General features: G+C 43.2%; 1 protein-coding gene across 1 annotated transcript in view; it reads left to right on the top strand.

Moving 5' to 3' along the window:
• The first annotated feature begins 11,790 nt into the window (after positions 1 to 11,790).
• The window catches only part of LOC101952813 (exocyst complex component 3-like protein 2), an 86,226-nt gene continuing 81,370 nt past the window's right edge, over positions 11,791 to 16,646 (top strand). The window contains exon 1 of the mRNA XM_065593657.1: positions 11,791 to 11,905. The gene's annotated coding sequence lies outside the window, so the exon portion shown is untranslated. The remainder of the gene's footprint in view (positions 11,906 to 16,646) is intronic.

Genomic DNA, 16,646 nt, shown 5'->3' with positions numbered 1-16,646 from the left:
ACTGTTCTCTGCTTCCTTATAAATGCACTCAGACAATAGCAGAAGAAACCTCAGACCTTGTCATTTGGCATGTTTTAATGATAATATTGTATAGTATTTTGAGTGCTGTGTAGAGGAGCAGAGGAGAATGGGATGGAGTGGACCACTTCAGAAATAAAATGATTAATAACAATAGCTAATAAAATACTTACAAAATTAGGTTTCCAAGCCATCTTTAAATTAGGCCATCGCTGGTACCAAGTTGTCACAGACAGAGGAAACACTTCTCTTGTTAGATCTTTTGTGACTCTGGAATGCTCTTTTTGGTCTGACAGAAAAAAGAACAACAGTCAAATGCAAAGGTGGCTGATAAATGTGGTTTTCCTAGAAGACACAAAGGAAAAGTCAGGCTATTATTAAGGACATGATCAGTGACACATTACAATGAAAAAGAGGTTATTTCAGCAGCAGCAGAGCTGGAGTACAGTTACCAGAGAATGAATGTGTGTTTTTCTCAGTGCTTAGTGCTGCGTTCTAACAAGATCCTCCTACATCATGGCTGCTGCCCTAGTTATACAAGTTCTCAGTCTACTGAATAGCAAGTGCTCAGGGCAGGACACTGTCCTATAAACCGTGTATTCAGAGCTATGTTGAGCTGACTGAATTAGGGAGAGGTACAAAATCCTTAGGGAGATTTTAAATGTCTCTTTGAAATGTGCACAATAAAATCATTCCCCTCAAGAGGGAGAGGTTTTAAAAACTGCCTTAAAATTTAAACCAAAACAAGGAAACGTATCTCCAAAATATGTGAGACTTGGCAATTATCAGGAGGAAAAAAATAATCAGAATGCAGGATGTAAGAAAAGTACAGCAGGAAACTTCTCTGCTGTGACAATATGCGTGGACGTATAACTTTCTCAATGCCTCCTTTCTGTGACTTTCATTTCATGGTACAACACATCTGCGGTTAATAAATTACAGTACTAAAAAATGTGCTGCTGCCAACACCACTTCACGGTATGACAGAGGGGCAACAGAGACCTTGAATTTGCAGCATTTTGACATAATGAATAACCCTAGTGAGGTCTGATTTCACAGTATTGATATGCAGATTAGATTTATATTTTATAATATAAAAAGTTACATAATTAATTTAATAGATCTGTTTTAAAATGTTAGTCCTAATGCATACTGCAGGCATTAATCCAATATGAGTGATGTCAGAGGACATTATTTTTAGCAATCTTTATACAAAATATACAAAAATTGTGGATTCTTTGCTATTTTGAGGAGCCTAATTTTTCATTTCATCTGATCAAAACAATCTTTTAAAATTTGATTTTAGATCTCAAGTACTTTTACTGATTGAAAGTAATTCTAATTTTGGACATTTAGAAACTACTGGCTCTGCAAAGACAGAAATCACCTTTCCCCCTTTTTAAAGTCATGCTTTAATGAGTCACAGAGTTCATAGTTCAAATTGCTGGTGTAACCTTCAAAGTACAGGCCACTTGTGAGCTTTGCATTTCACTGCTATAAACTAAGCAATTTATAACTATACTCCACTTTTGTTGTTAAGACATTATTAACCCAGCTGCCTGGGTTTCTTTTTTATTTAATGGTGATTTAACTACTGACAGTAGGAAATTGTCAGCAATGAATCATTTCCCTAGAGTAAGCATTCCCTTATAGCAGAAATGCTTTATGATGGTTCAGTTCAGCTTTGAATAATTCAAATTTGTTTTGTTGTCTGATCTGGTTTTGTCAAAGAATCCATCTCCTCCCCCTCCCAAGAAGTGAATACCTGCTACATATGATACAGCTAAATTTAAAAAAATAAGAATTGAATTGATATTTATATTAAGATCTAAAACCACAAAAGCATGGAAATTCTAATAATCTGAAATGTCTGTAAAGTGGGATATCCATTGTTAGGCCATGTCTATACTGCAACTTTTAAGCAAGTTTGTAATCAGTTAGTAACATAGTTGGCTCTAACAATGCCGCATGGTTAATATTCAGTTATAACCACTCATGGCTGTGAAAAGCATTTTGACCATGCCAGTGTTAAGCTTCACAGTGTCTTCCTGTGACTGGTTTGGTGAAAGTTTTTTTACAGTGTGGGCAGGATCCTTAACTATGCCTGTGTAACTGGTTTGGTCAGTCTGCCTTCTTCCCAGCTCTCTGGGCTGTGCAGGGCATCCCCGAGTGCATTGTCTTGTGTGTGGTTTTGCCTGCATCTTTGCAGGATATCTCTGAGCACTCTGTTCCTCTGAGACACATCCTCTGATAGCTGTTCAGATTTTCCCAGAATGCACTGATGCAACCATGTTGGGGAGTGTGGCAGTAAATGCGCAAAAATGGCTGACTCATGCTTGTGTTGTGAGAAAAAATATTATGTGGACACAACTGAGCTTTGTCTGTAGTAATCGGGTCAGATGGGAGCCTCATTATTCTCCTTCAGACCGTGGCAATGAGAGGGGATAGCTTAATTATCTAGGTGTCAGGTTTGAATATGGAAACTCTTGGGAAGCACAAGTCCACCTTCCAGCTGGGTTAACACACTCTTGAAAATCATGCAGTTTACTGTGCAGGGGTCTTTCGGATATCTGTTCTGCATTAACATTAAAGATCCTGCAGCACTCAGAACAGAGGTATATTCTGTTATACTTGACCAGAGTATCAAGTATCCACATCCCCCACTATTGTGCAGCTTGCTGTTCATCTTGTTGAATGGATTTGGTTTGTAAAATGCCTTGGTATTTATGCTGTATAAAGGTAAGCTAGTTTTGTTATTTAATTAAAGAATAAACAAAATTAAAAAGGAACAGGAGAACAAGAGTGTAGTATAAGGTATATGTGTAGTCAGTAGATGCATAATTTTCTAGTTATTACTACTTATTATGGTAGTGCCTAGAGGCCACATCCAACACTGGGCCCCACTGTGCTAACTGTTCAGACACAGAATAAGAGACAGTCCCTATCCCAAATATCTTACAATCTAAATAGACAAGACATTAAGAGGATGAGAGAGAAAACAAAGGCAGAATGAGGTGAAGCGACTTACTTTTTCAGAAGGTTAGGGTATACCCATTTTTTGCCAACTGCAAACAGTGAGGAAAATGTGTAAATATATATGCCAATCTCTCAGACCAGCATACAGCAAGAAAGATCAATGCAACTCACTGTGATTTCTTAAATAGAGGTGTGATGCTCTTCTGGGCTGTGGCCTGACAAAACACTAAAAAGTCTAATAAGCTTGGAAAGCCCATGTCTAAAATAGCCATTTCACTTCCAAGGGAGCAGGGATAAAGATGACTTTTAAAGCCACTCAGCTCCACTGAAGTCTTTGTTTCTAGAGTGCCATTCCAAAATAATGTTTGCAGTGTTGTAGCTGTGTCAACCATGGAGACAAGGTGGATGAGGTAATATCTTTTAGTGGACCAACTTCTGCTGGTGAAAGAGACAAGCTTTCGAGCTGATACAGAGCTCTTCTCTGTGTCATTCCAAAATAATATTAGCATTTGAATAGTTCCAACTAGGCTTTGAAGTTAACTTCTCATTAAGGACAGAGTTCAGTCCATGGCCATTGCTGTTATCTAGCTAGTCACAGTTTTCTGCAGTGCTGTGATAAAGGTGGTGGAAGATTTAAAAAAACACGTGTTTGTGTCATAAAGGCAGTGGTAGATTAATCCATGGGATGGGCCCATGGGGCCCCGCCCAATTTGGGGGCCTCCGCAGGAGCACTGGAATCTCGGTAGAAGTGTGTGTGGGGGGAAGGCACAGATGCCAGAACTGTGGCCCTGCCCCCTGCTCCTCCTCTTTCCCCTCGGGCCCACCCTGGCCAGGCCAGAGGCCAGAGCCGGCCCATAGTAAGAGCCTCCCAGGGAACCTGGGTTGCTCTGAGGAGCCCTGGACCTTCCACCTGCCCTTGGCAGGGGGTAGGGAGGCCCAAGAGCAGCCACCGGCCCATGTCCCTGCCCCCCGGGGAGCGCCACCTAGGGAAGGTGGAGGGACCAGGGCTCCCCACTAGGGTTGCCAACTGTCTAATCGCATAAACCCAAATACCCTTGCCTTGACCCGCCCCTTCCCTGAGGCCCCGGCCCTTCTCCAAGGCCCCGCCCTCTCTCACTCCATCCCCCCTCCCTCCGTCGCTCGCTCTCCCCCACCCTCACTCACTTTCACCAGGCTGGGGGAAGAGATTGGAATGCGGGATGGGGTGCAGGCTTTGGGTTGGGGGGTTAGGTTATCTCAATAATGTATTAGTTAGCTAATATTACTCTTGATATGATCATTTTATTTCAAAGCGAGATTGGATTTCTACATGTTTACCCATCATTTTGAGTATTAGTTTGCTAGCTACAGAGCAACAACAATGAATAGCTTTAAACTTTAAACCTTCATACTTAAATACTTAATTAATTATAATTAAATGTTATGTTTTTACCCTAAAAAAGGGTCACCTGCAGAACGTTGTTGCTCTTGGCTTCCTTTCTTTTAAGTTTGTATTTCAGCTGGCCTCTTGCTGCTCTAAGCAACTCCGGGTTCTTTTTTAAGAACTCATGAAAGTCTGCACCGGATACTGAAGTTCAATTGCACCTGCAGCTCTGCTTTCACAATGCTATCGCTCAGTCTGTTTCTGTCCTTGCTCCACAGTTGTGCCATCAAACTCTGTCGCAGTAGGCATTGGATACAGGAATGGAAAGTGCAAAAGAGACCAATTTCAAAATTTGGCTGTCACCACTCTATGGCATTTGTCTGAAAACCTCAGCCCCTCTCTGATCTATTTTCTGCTCCTTTGAGACAATCTCTTCTTTTGATTGCTGTAAAACACAGTAGTTATCAAACAGCATGTCAATGTCAATCTCGATGCAGATCGGACCATTTCACATCGTTGTTGAGTGAGAGCACTGCCATTTGTTTGAAAACCGATGTTTCAAAATCAGACCATTTCTCCAGGGATTCAGTGCACTGTGTCAAGGTCTTATCTGCTGCCTCTCTGAATTTTCTGTTGTCCGATGGAGAGATGTTGGCCAAAATGCCTTGGGCTGATCTTCCATAGAATTTGTCCTCTTTTCTTCTCTTTAGTTTTGAACGGAGGTCTTCCATGATACCATGCAGTTCTGTGCAGGTGACATTGTTACATTCCAGTTTTTTCACAGCATAGTGAAACATTCCCATCAGGTTGTGCAGAAAGTAAACATAACAAAGAGGGAGAGACTTGTGTTCTTCGTCACTGAATGCTTCCCACACAATCTTGATACATTCTTCATCCCCCTCTGACAAGAACTATTCCCTCAATGTCGGTCAGCTTTGTAATACTCGTTCAATAGCGGGCAGAAGTGACAGCCACCTTGTTGGTACATGCCGATGCACATGTTTGTATTCCATTTCAACAAGCTTGAAAAAGGACATAAGAGACTCTGTCTTCTTGGCCAAGGAGGAAAACTCGCTGTATACTTTGAGGATGAGTGTTTCTACATCAAAACTCAATGCCCTCACATCCCATCTTGGAAGCAATTGTGGATTACATGACATTTGAGCCCACTTGTATCAGCCGGTCATTAAGCTGTTTGAGTTTCTGATACACTGACCTGTGTTTCCCAAACTTCACAGAGGCATCGTCAGCCACATAAGAAGACACATTGTTAATGCTGAGACTATTCTCCTGTAGAATAACTCGCTTCGGCAGCACATATACTAAAATTGGAGATCCGTGTTGCAATTGCCTCCCTTGTCCCATCATTGTCATTGTAAAAATCTAGCAAGCCATGCTTAATTCCCTCTGTCACAAAAAAATAACACACGGTTACCAGAAAGAATTTCTTATTTCCCTTGTTGGAGGCATCAGATCCAACTGAAAAAAAATGTGCACCATCCAAGTCCTTAAGCAAAAGTTCTTGTGATTTTGGTGCCAAAACACTCTCTGTCATGCTGGCTGCTTTCATCTGTCCACAAGACATTTTTCTCGCAATTTCAGAATCAAGTAAAAATCTTGGAAGCATTTTGTTTGCACAGTCTTGGCTTGCATAACTTAAATGGTGCAAAATACTGTGGTAAACTTACCCACTTCGGCCAAGGTCACCAGATTTTCTTGGGCTGTCTCTCTTTTGGTAAAAAAACCCATGTGATTTGTGGCATTCTTTTCTGTTGTTTCTCTGATTCCTTGTGTTTTGTGCTCTCTGCGTGGCTGGTCAGCGCTTGTCTTCCCTCGTATTTCACCGAAACCCCTTGATGACATAGAATGCATTCTGCTGTAACCGTGTTGATTTTGCGAAGCCAATTTTTGAATGCATTTGCTTTGCACCATTTGTCATTAAAACAGCAAAAATACTTTTTCTTTTTCACTGTGCCAGTGTTTGAATGCCCCTCATCACTGTCATCATTCTTGTTTTGGGTTTTTATTTTGAACTGTTAGCTAAATGATATGACTGCCTGTTCTCTGCTTACTGTACAGTAACTCATCTATGGAAAAAAACAAGACCTGTATATATCCTATTTCTGCTCTTTCTCCAAGTTATACCAACCTGAGTAGTCAGCTTGCAGGGAAGAAAGGATAATATTGGAAGAACTAGTTAAGCAGACATTGATTTGATGGGAAAATTGTGAAAAGCTAAAGGGCTTTCAATACTTCATCACCTGATAATTAAGTACATCCACTCGCCAACACAATTTCACAAAAACTGCCTGATAATATAATCCCCTGCTAACTTTTAATGGATCCTTTGGTAGAATACTGTGGGACCAAAGAATTTCTTTGCAAGCAAAAATATAGAGAGAAGATCTGGAAGGTGACATGCATACACAGAAGCCAGGAAGCAGTAGAGGGAGCAGGGCCCTGTGGAGAGAGAGATGTGGGGAGCCCAAAAATTCTTTGTGCCCAGGGCCCCAATAAATCTTAATCCACCTCTGCATAAAGGTTTTTGCTTCTTTTATGATACATAGAGAAGAATGAACTTTCTGTTACATTTTTTCTGCTTATTTTTTCACCTTAGAAATATCAGGGGCTCAAGTATGGACTTTCCTTTTTTAGCTGGATGTCTTCTTGAAGGGCTCCCCTGTATATTGAGAAGTTTCAGCTTGGAAAATAGACGACTAAGGGGGAATATGATAGAGGTCTATAAAATCATGACTGGTGTGGAGAAACTAAATAAGGAAGTGTTATTTACTCCTCATAGCACAAGAACTAGAGGGCACCAAATGAAATTAATAGGCAGCAGGTTTAAAACAAACAAAAGGAGGTACTTCCTCACACAACACAGAGTCAACCGTTGGAACTCTTTGCCAGAGGATGTTGTGAAGGCCAAGACAATAACAGGGCTCAAAAAAGAACTAGATAAATTCATGGTGGATCAGTCCATCAATGGCTATTAGCCAGGATGGGCAGGGATGGTATCCCTAGTCTCTGTTGCCAGAAGCTGGGAATGAGCGACAGGGAATGGATCACTTGATGGTTATCTGTTGTGTTCATTCCCTCTGGGGCACTTGCATTGGCCACTGTCAGAAGACAGGATACTGGGCTAGATGGACCTCTGGTCTGACCCAATATGGCCGTTCTTATGTTCTCACATCTTAACTGAAGGGGCAAGAATGTTAAATCTTTGGCAAAGATCAGTTAACCTTCGGGTTATGTGAATCAGTGGTAATTACATCTTGAAAAGCAAAACCACAAGGTAACTGCACTAGAATTACAATTATTAATTGCAATGACTAGAATTGCAATTATAATAAGGGTACTATAATTACAGTACCCTTATTATAAAATGTAACCAAAAAGCTCAAAGTATTTCTTAATATGGCAAATGAACAAACTACCACAGCCATCCATAGAATGTATGTGTGACTTCCATATGCAAGATTACCAGCCCAGAGAAGATTTGTGTGTAGTTCTTCAGAAAGAGATGCAAGGTTTTAAGGAACTGGCTGTTGCCCCAAGCTGTGTTTGGCCTGCATGGTAGAGCTGACACTAGTTCAGAGACACTTAGGGCTCATCTATGCTACAATATTAATCACTGAGCTATGGCAGGGAAGGAAAAGTGGGGCTGATTGCAGGAAGCAGCCTCAGCTGTGGGCCATGCCCCAATCAGGCTGTGGCTGGCTTAATGAGGACCCAGGTAGCCCTTATAAGAGGGCTAGGGCCAGAAGCCACAGGAGGACTCTCCCTCTAGCTCTTGAGGGAGAAGGTCCTGGCTGTCTGGGAGCTGAGAAAGAGTACCTAAAGGGGAGCAGGGCTGGGGGAAGGCTAGAGGAGCTGGGGGAGCTCCAGCCTGGAAACCCCTCAGGCTGCAGGCCTTGTTAAAGGCTGGAAAGGATACTGGGGTTGCAAAGGGGCAGCCCAAGGGTAGGCAGAGGCAGCAGGTTCAAACTCCCCTTGCCGGTGATGAGTGGCACTTACACTGCAGTCTGCCTCAGGGAATGGGGGCTAGGTGATGACTAGCAGTGGCCATAGTCTGAGGTGAGGTGGGGATAGAGCATGGAGATTCCCCTGGGGAGGGGAGACCCAGATCTGTGGGGGTACTGCCAGGGGGCAGCACCCTGGCCTGAAAAGGGCACCAGGGTCCAGGAGGGACTCGGGCCCAGTGGCAGGTGGGACACCGGCCTGCAGAGGGCATTCTGGAGGCTGGAAACACGAATTACCTGGATGACCAGCAGGAGGCGCTGCACCAGTAGTCCTGCCCCATGAGAGACCCCATTATTTTATATGTAGAGTTGGGATTATGTTTTACAATGTGCATTACTTTGCATTTAGGTCATTCTGAATTCTGTTTGATGTTCCAGAAAAACCAATAGAGGTTTCCAAATGCTGTTTGAGTATGGGATCAAACTTGCTAACTAATTCTAAGGTTTCTACATAATTGCCCTGATTCAGGGAGTGATCCAATTTGTTATGCCCATGAAATATCAGCTCTTGTTCTCTGAGATGACATACAACATGAATTACCAGTCTGGGCAAAAATAGCCAAATTCTGACAAACCTTTTCATTGTGTTGTCTCAGAGCAATTCTCTATTGCTCATCTCACTGAAGATGAATGCGAACATGTCCAAATGTTCGTAACTGTTTACAGGCTACTAGATGTTGCCGGCTAGTTTTGTAATGTCTGGAGGTATTGTGTAGGTTGTTTAGTTTAGGTCGTTGTGTCCGGGCCAGCAGTATAGCTTGTTTGTTTCTGCACCCACAGATCCATTCCTATTAGTAAACCATTTCACTGAAATCCTGTTTCAGCTCTTTTTCTGCCTTTCACTAATTGCTGGTTTTGTTGCATAGTCTCTAGTGCAAAATTTGTTCATTAATTCATTTTTACAAAACTTCCTATCCTGATGAAGAGTTTGCACCACTAGCTCTGTTCTATGATGGATGATTCAGTTCTTGAATGCTTAGCTACTTTTTCCAAAGCACAGCCAGTTAGGAAGTCAGCTGCCCACAGAGTAATGTTGCCTAGGCAATGTGATGCAACTTTGAGCAGTGCATGCTTTGCCAGCAAAAAAGAAGACAGCCAATGTGAACAGATTGATTACATGCAAGGCTTTCATATTCTTGTAGAATAAAACTTTTTGTGTGTGTGAATTCTGGGGCATGCAGTGCATGTGTTGCATATAAACACATCACACCACTGTGTGGAGATCTCAGCTGGCTTTAGGTAGCCATTGCCAGGTTGGATTTCTGCCAGGTTTGATGCTGTTCTCTGCAGGGCTGGACCTGTCTGACCCATGCACTGATCCCACAGCAGTTCAATGTTTCCCTTTGTGGGGAACAGGAGGAATCAGAGACTCTCTAAGCTGCTCTTGTTCTCACTCAGTTCCAAACTCAAAAGCCGGAACTGAAATAAAACTTATGCCCTTTGTCTCTGAGGGCTTGTCTTCACTACGGGCTAAACTGGCGCTGCTGTGATCGACGAAGTGGGCATTGATTTAGCGGGTCTGGTGAAGACGCAGTAAGTCGACAGGAGACCGTCTCTGGTCGACATAACATGGTATAGACCAGAGGTGGGCAAACTACGGCCCGCAGGACCCTCCTGGGATCTGAGCTCCTGGTCTGGGAGGCTAGCTCCCTCCACCACTGTTTCCCCTCCCCCGCAGCCTCAGCTCACTGCGCTGCCGGCGCAATGCTCTGGGTAGCGGGGCTGCGAGCTCTTGCCGGGCAGCGCAACTGCAGAGCCGTGGCTTGACCCAGTGCTCTGTGCTGCGCAGTGGCATAGCTGGCTCCAACCGGGCAGCGCAGCTGCCTCTCCTGGCGCTCTGGGCGGCACGGCTGTAGTGCTGCCAGCCGCCAGTGCTCTAGGCAGCGCGGTAAGGGAGCGGGGGGGGGTTGGGGTGGTGGTCAGGGGGTGTGGATAGGGGTTCAGTGCGGTCAGAGGATGGGGAACAGGGGGGCTGAATGGGGGCAGGAGTCCCGGGGGGGCAGTCAGGAATGAGAGGAGGCGTTGGATGGGATAGCGGGGGGCAGTTAAGGGAGGAGGGTCCAGGGGCAATCGGGGGTGGGGGGCGGGAGAAACAGGAAGGGTCAGGTAGGGGGTGGGGACCAGGCCACGCCTGGTTGTTTGGGGATGGACAGCCTCCCCTAACCGGCATTCCATACAATTTCGGAATCCCAGTGTGGCCCTCAGGCCAAAAAGTTTGCCCGCCCCTGGTTTAGACACTGTGTTAAGTCAATGTAAGTTATGTCAACTTAAGTTACGTGACTTAACTAGCGTAACTATGGCTACTTCTACACTACGGGGGGGGGGTCGATTTAAGATACGCAAATTCAGCTACGTGAATAGCATAGCTGAATTCGACGTATCGCAGCCGATTTACCCCGCTGTGAGGACGGCGGCAAAATCGACCTCTGCGGCTTCCCGTTGACGGCGCTTACTCCCACCTCCACTGGTGGAGTAAGAGCGTCGATTCGGGGATCAATTGTCGCGTCCCAACGGGACGCGATAAATCGATCCCCGAGAGGTCGATTTCTACCCGCCGATTCAGGCGGGTAGTGTAGACCCAGCCTTAGATTGACTTACATTGCGTATGTAGACAAGGCCTGAGTCAAGCTGACCCCGCCTACTGAGCAATCCTGACTCATCATTGGCCCAGAAAACTGCCTCTATAAATCACTGTCAGAAATCTGAAGCCCTGTTGGCTTCTGCGGAGTTTAGTCTATTCTGTCCCCATTCCAGACTCTAAGCATGCTGGGAAATAGTTTCAGAGGACTCTGGTAGTCATTATTATTGTAGTTGATAGGGTAAGTCCTCTAGAGGCTCAGTCCAGCATTCCAGGAGCTGGCAAACGTTAGCTTTTTTTTTTTCTTTTCTTTTTATATTCTATTGATTTTTATTTTTAAAAATCCTGTTTAACTCATAATTTTTGGCACTTTGAGGCTTTTTGGTGGGACCCTTAGGTTTAATTTTCTGTGGTCATTCTGTACCTCTCTTCTGTCTTTGCCACTCTGTGCTTTGCCTCACTCCTAAAGGCTGCTGAATGCAGGCTAGATAATGGAAATGCAGGACTACCATTGGTAATGAGGCAAGTGTCATGTGGCTATAACAGGGTGCCAAATTCTTTGAATACTTCAGTGGTTTGTAGCTCAAATATTTATATTACTATAGTAAATAATTTGCCAAAGTAAAAAAGTGAATGGTACTTGAAATAAAATGTAGAGGCAGAGATTTTTTTTGTTTTGCACGTTTTGCCAAGTTCATTTACAATATTATATAATTAATAAAAACTAATAATGAACACTCATAGCTCATAAAGATCACTCCACACTAGGGTGACCAGACGTCCTGATAAAATTGGGACCGTCGCGATATTTAAGTGTTTGTCCCACGTTCCGATCAATCTTCAGTCGGGACGCTGCACTCCGCTTTTTTTTTTTTTTTTTCTCCGCCGGCAGCACTCGGCTGTTCTCAACTTCCCCCACACCCGCGCCCCGAAAACCAGAGGCTGAAGGTATGCATAGCTAAGGGAGGGTGCATAATCTCCTATGACTGCCTGCAGCATTCGGCTGTTCTCTGCTTCTCTCTTCTCTCTCCCCCCACCCCCCCCACTGCCGGCAGCACTGGGCCACAGTAGGGAATTGGGAGAGGGAGCTGTTTGTGTCGTTACAAACCACACTTACATTTTTTTCCCTGCAAATAGCCCTGTAGACATTCTAGGGCTCCATCTTCACTGCAAAAATGTCTATGTCCTAAAGTGACTTTCGAGGTAAGCTCTTGAAAAGCATCTTAAGAAATGTAGTTTTGCCAGCTGATGCTGGTCTGCATGGCTAGCGTAAAACTTTTTAAAACCAATGGTTGAAACTCCAGGGATGTTTTTCAAAAATCATGAAAAAAATTTCTGTCCATACTGGCTGGCATATGCTTTCTACCTGAAACAATCTGGAAATTTCCAGAAACAGACATTTTTGTAGTGCTGACAGGACCGACAGTACATTTTTATACTATGGTTCAGGGAAACTATGCTAACAACTGTTAAACTAGTTTATAACTAGCAAAGTCCTGGTGCTATTACTCTTTCTGGACCTGATCTTATATGCAGTGGTGTAAATCAGGAGTAACTCCATGTAAGTTACAGTTACACTGGTGTGGAAAAACTGGTATAAAACTGAGGTCAGAATCCGTCCCCCTGCATGCTTGTAAATTATCCTCTTTTCACTTGAATCTTTTATGTCACTTAAGTTTTGTCTACACTGGGATTTTTTGCCACTGTTGTAGTCACATTGATCTAGCCACATGAGTCTAAACCCCAGGTGGGGGTGATGTGAGGAATCCATGTAGACCCTGGCTTGCATTTCTGCAATTTACCCAAGTTTTTGTACCTAAAACATGCAACCACATCTCTGATCTGCATGAAACCATTAGGTTGTTTCTTTCAGCTGACAATCTGGTACCATTTCCCTCTCTGTACAAATGAACACAAGCTACTCCTATTTTTTTTTCCACCCTCTTCCTTGTAAATAAAGGGATATTATAGAAGAATGCATGACTTGTTTTCAGTTTTATTTTATTGCACCTCTCCTACATCTTGAGTTTTAGTATCCTATTAAAGTGGTTAGCAATTTCTGTGGTCACATAGAAGGCAAAGCAGAGAACAATTGTTACTCTCCATTGTTATCTCCAACAGGTTTTTGTCAGTTTCTTCTAGTTTAATGTGCCACTTTCCCTTGAATATTGGGAATATAGCACATTCTGGGGTGCAATCCAGATCAGTGAGTGGTTGTGTAAGCACCTGCCCTGCAAACATGGGTGCCTCACAATGCTTTGCTGTTGTAGCACCCAACCTGGGTGGCTCACAAACAGCCAAACAACATGCAAGTCACACCCTGAGTGTCTGGTTATAGCTGCAGTCCTGATCCCGCAACTCTGACCCCAGCAGCCTATCAGCAACACACCAGCCACATTCTGGCTTCCAGCAGCCTGTTACCTGCAGTATGACCCCAACATATTCCTAATCCCAAATTTTCTCCAAAAGTGTGTGCTGCGCTGTCCAGCTCTCTCCTGGACAGTTCAGATATTATAGGTCAGTTGCCCCTGTAAGGGGTCAGTATCCAACAGCCTGCTACTTTAAACAGAGTTACTAAACAGCTCAGTTTAAACACAACACTGGATTATTTTTGATTAAAAAATAAACCAAGTTTATTTAATTATGAGAGCAATTTTAAGGGAGTACAAGCATAAGGCTTTAAAGTCAGAAATGATTACAAGAGAAATAAAGATAAAATGCTTTCTAGTAACTAAAACTTAACAAACTAGACTTGGTTCAAGGTAAAATCCTTACCATATTTTCCTAGCAACAGGGCTGACCAAATTCTCACATCAGAACCCCTCCCATGGTCCAAAGGCTGGTTCCTTTGTCTTAGGTGAAAGAGAGAGAGAACCTGGGGTATTTTTGCCTCTCATTTTTATAGTCCAGTCACCCTTTGAAATGCATTTTCCTGACCCCTCAATAAAGTTCCTCCCCGTTGTGGATGGTGACATGGAGTCTCGTGGTAAGAGGTTCCAGGCTGTTGCTTACTAAAATGCAGATTCTTCTCTTCCTGCCCTCCTTCGTTGCCAAAGAATGGCCACTTGACAGGTGATTGCAAATCAACTTTGACTCCTGGCTACAGGTGTCCGCTTGTCCTTTGTCTTTGAGAAACAGGTTTATCCCCTCCCCAGCCTTGTCTGAAACACATTTCAGTCATAATTTCAGCTTACATTAATAACTTTACATATAATGTTGCTACATGCATTTCACCATGATATTATTGGTCAGTGAGTATTCAAATGATACCTCACAAGGCATACTTTGTACACAGATTATTATAATAGTGTGTAGGGTGTGAATACAGGGGGTGCATCCTGCCACAGCATGGTGTATTAAAAGATGTGTAATAAATACAAAATCATTTGCACTCTTGTCTTTTCCAAACATTCCTGCAGTAGTACAGCTATAGCCAAGAGTTTAGTATTAAACCTGATGAATAGGTAACAACATATTACATTACAAATATTTTCTAAATCATAAATGCACAGAAAACAGACATGAGAAAAACCTCTTGGTTCAAATTCTCTGCTGGTGTCAATGCTGGCAACTCCACTGACATAAATGGAGTTGTACCCATTTGTACCAGCAGAGAATTTAACTGTTTAAATCAGATATCTCTGTCAGATATGCATCCGAAGAAGTGGGCTATAGCCCACGAAAGCTTATGCTCTAATAAATTTGTTAGTCTCTAAGGTGCCACAAGTACTCCTGTTTTCTCTGTCAGGGAGTTTTTCCTAATACTCAAGATAGCTTATCCCCCATTATTCCTGGTTATATCACTTCATGTCCACTCTAAATAATTCCTCACCACTCTTGGGAGTTCACACCCTCCTGACGTTTGTAGACTGTTAAGATGTCCCTTCATTTATACATATTCAGTTCTTTAGTTTTGATTAACTCTTAAGGCTTGCCCTGCGCCATTGTTCTAGAAGGGGTACTATCAATTTCCTTGTTCTGTGGTAAAATATAATGACACTTAGCCAAATTCATCTTCAGTGACAATAGTGGATTTATATTAGGGATTATTTTGTGTTTGATTTTTTTCTATGAATTACCTCATTTAACTTTACGTATCTCATTGTGCATGTTCACATATAAAGTACCTTTCATCCTGAAATATCTCGATCTATATACATACTGATTCACCATTCAAACTCAGCTACCTCAGGGCACAGCCAATACTTTGGGGAAGGGATATTTTGGTGACAGGCAGAGGGGCAATACCTCCATGGGAACTTTAGGTGAGATTTTCAAAAGCGCTGTGTGAGCTTAACTCTACTTTATATAGGCTTCAGTGGGGCAGAGGTAGGCCAATGGTGAATGCTTTTGAAAATTGCACCGCTGATGCCAAAACGGCATGCCAATCAATTTATCTCCTTAGAAGGAGGAAAGGCAAGCCTGACCCTATTGGGATTCACACTTGCCATCTTCAGATAAGAAAATGTTCAATAACAGATTATTGTTGCAAAGTTACTAGAATCAGTATCTTCTAGATACCCTTGATGTCCACATTTGTTTCATCATCTCCCATAGTTGTTAGGCCCCAATCCTATGAACACTTTTACACATGCTTAACTTTAAGCACCTGAGTGCTTGAAGTCAATGTCATTACTCACATACTGCAAATATTTATGCATATGCTTGTATCAGGGCTTTAAAGGTGACCTACAATGGGGGTAAAATTGGTTTGTGCCTTTTTTCTTCATGCCTACAAGGGCTTGGGTACCATTTTTGAAAGCTCCTGCACTGCTGAAAAAATTACACATTGTATTTTGTAGGGTACGGCTATGTTTTAGCTTTGTTTTTACATTATAAATTCAGATCTTGCTTGCTCTAGATGACAGTGAGACAATGACATTAGTAGAAAGAAGGGACTTTTTTAGTTAAACTGTTTTTTTTTTTTAAAAACAAACCAAACCAAAAAAAAAACACCAGTTTTAAATCTGGTTTTGTTAACACCTATATAACTTCAGTTACTAATTACTATTTGGATAACGGATCTCTCAGTTCAAATGTAAGAGTTCTCAAGAAACATATTTTGATGCATCCAGCAGGTCCCCTAGCAGAATATGACTTGACCAGACTTGATAAGGCCACCCACCCGCTGTTCATTCCTCTCTGCCTCTTCCCCTGAGGCTGCTCAACTGCCACTCACACTTCTCTGCAGAGGAGTGAATGGCGGGTCGGGGCCGGGGGTCTAGGGGGTAGAGTCGGGGGGGGGGGGGAGAGGGCCTCAGGTTGGAGTGTGGGAAGGGTCAGGGTCTGGGTGCCGGTGGCCCTCCCACTTCTAGGGAGCTTTGCTTCTGGCACTCCAAAGGCAGTGGGCCAGTGCACCTCCAAAGGGAGGTGACCCATGCCATGCAATTGCCCTCCCACATGGCTCAGCCTCCCCAAGCCTCTTATATATGCCACCCATGGATATTCCTGATATTTCTAAGTCAAAAACACAGGCTACTCCACCCCCCCCACCCCAAACCAAACATTTAAAAAGTACAGATCCTGGAATAGGGTCATTAGTGTCATTAATACATGCCTTCTCAACTTACTATTCTGTTGTTCACATATTGCTACATGGGAGGTGAGTCCTGGGGGCTCCTGGTGTGGGAAAGAGGGTCCCAGTATGGAAAAGTTTGAGAAGCAGTGACTTAGTACATATAAAGAAGGG

Source organism: Chrysemys picta, chromosome 4 (assembly GCF_011386835.1).
Source record: "Chrysemys picta bellii isolate R12L10 chromosome 4, ASM1138683v2, whole genome shotgun sequence".
Lineage (NCBI taxonomy): Eukaryota > Metazoa > Chordata > Testudines > Emydidae > Chrysemys > Chrysemys picta.
The sequence above is the reverse complement of the archived record's forward strand: the minus strand, read 5'-3'. Positions and strand labels throughout refer to the sequence as shown.